This window comes from Triticum aestivum, chromosome 6B (assembly GCF_018294505.1).
Source record: "Triticum aestivum cultivar Chinese Spring chromosome 6B, IWGSC CS RefSeq v2.1, whole genome shotgun sequence".
NCBI lineage: Eukaryota > Viridiplantae > Streptophyta > Magnoliopsida > Poales > Poaceae > Triticum > Triticum aestivum.
Window position 1 is genome coordinate 581,299,686 of NC_057810.1, and position 2,255 is coordinate 581,301,940.

Consider the following 2,255-nt stretch of genomic DNA (forward strand, 5'->3'; position numbering starts at 1 on the left):
TTGATGATAAAGTGGAGGCCCTTGATTTCGTATCCAATGGCTGGAAAATCTAATGACCAGAGATGAAAAAGTCAGTCGACTGACGTGTAGCCTCACCCCGCACGTACACATGCACGCACGCAAGACACGCACGCATGTAGGCGTGCAACACTGACACGTACACATAACGTACACATGCACGCATGCTGGTGTGCAACACTGACACGTACACATGCACTCACGAACACACGCACGTACGCACCCATGCATGCAACACAGAAACGCACCCTTGCACGTACGCACCCATACATGCAACACTGAAACGCACCCTTGCACGCACGCAACACTCGCACGCCTGCATGCACACAGCACACGACGCAAGACACACGCTTAACTACATGAAAAAGATGACGTCACACTCAATGAACAATCATCGGTTTATGAAATGCCCGCTTCTAACCGCCCTGGCCCATCAAAGGTTCCTCTGCTGTGCGCTGCCTGCGTTGGGTCACTGACATGACGGCCATGCACCCAAAGAGCCCACACGTCGGTGGAAGAACGACTCGGTGTCCTAGGTCAGAGTCAAGGGCGACACTCGCGGCACGCCCGGCTGAACACGCCTTCGTGCCGCATTCAAACGCCTCCATGAAACCCGCCCGTGTGGAAGCCGAGAAACCGACTCTGGACACACGTCCGTTCATGACCGGGCCGGCGTTAAAAGCAACGCTGGCCGAGCTCCTCCCGTCCGTCGTCTATTTAGTCTCCTATTTAAACGAGGCCAAACGCCGGCCAAGAATCGCACACCTCCGCCGCTCCCCTATCTCCTCCACCATTTTGTCCACTCTTACAATGTTTATAAGTGTATTTTTTTACTCCTCTCTATCTCTTTCTTCGTACTCCCTCCGTCCCGTAATATAAGAACGTTTTTGACACTAGCTAGTGTAGTGTCAAAAACGTTCTTATATAATGGGACACAGGGAGTACTAGTATTTATTGCATTTGCCAAGGAGTGACCTCTTCCAATGAATTGGTGTTGCTAAGTTTGCTTCATTTAATTAGCTATAGACTCAAAATTGTCTTTTCACCTAGGTACACGCACTTAGCACCATTTCTTCCTTTGGTCACCAAACTAGTCTCTCTCTTCTTGATTAACTTGCCACATCAGACTTTATGCCTATGTGGCAAGCTTAAGCACCTGTAGGAGCAAGTAAGTACAATAGTGTGCTTTACATGGCATTTTTACATATGTGGAGGAAAGAGAGGCAAGGAAAAAGTGGAGAAGTGGGCTCTCATGCAAGAGCCAGCCTCTACTACTACATGGTGGAGCATTGGGAGAGGCACTTGTATGGAGGTGGTCAGGAATTAGGAGACTCACGCCGGTCGTAGCGCCGCAGTTAAAATGATAATGGCAAGTCAAATCACGGGGCCCCACCTGTCCAGCAGTAACTCGCTGTCAAATCACACAGCTCTACGTTTGCAGCAGCCTACTCCCTCGTCTTCTCGCGTCTCTGTCGATCCGACTAGGCGGAACTGTCCCGTCGCCTACCGGGCAGGAAAAGCCCCGCCCTCGACTTTTAAATATAATTACTCCCTCTGTCGGATGCGTTTGTTGAAGGTATCGTATGAATGGATTGGGACCATTCAATTTTTTTGGGATTGAACCATTCAATTCATGTGTTTGGCTGAATATAAGAGATGAGCTAATTATTTAAGACGGGACCACCAGTCATGCTCACATAGTCATGCATGCAAAGAGTGGCCATTTGATTCGACCGATTTGGTTAGGTGGAATGGTTCAGCATCTTCAAGGCATATTCTCTTTTTTTGACTTGAACCATTCATGTGCTTTATAACCAAACATGTCTATTTTCTGAACGATCCCAACCCATTCATGACCACCCTTGCAACCAAATGCATGTCATCTTACGAAATCCAAATAATCCCACAATACTAAGGCGCGGTGCATTAACTTCTACCTCGTTTCTTGTTTCTTCACATATCAACCAATAAGAATCCAATGATATACTTTTTGTGACATAGTAACACATATTTAGTTAGTCAAATGGATGACCTAGAACTACATGCAGGCCCTATAAACTGAGACGCCTACAAATAAAAAACCAAGATGGAGAGGGTAGTTCAGCACATATCTATTTAGATCAATATAGTCGGGATTCACCAAGGAGCAAAACCAAGTGGTAGGCTGCTCCTGTCGTGTTGGCGTAGCAACTCAAGCAGGGTCAGTCCGCACACGAAATGGTGACACACTTAACAGG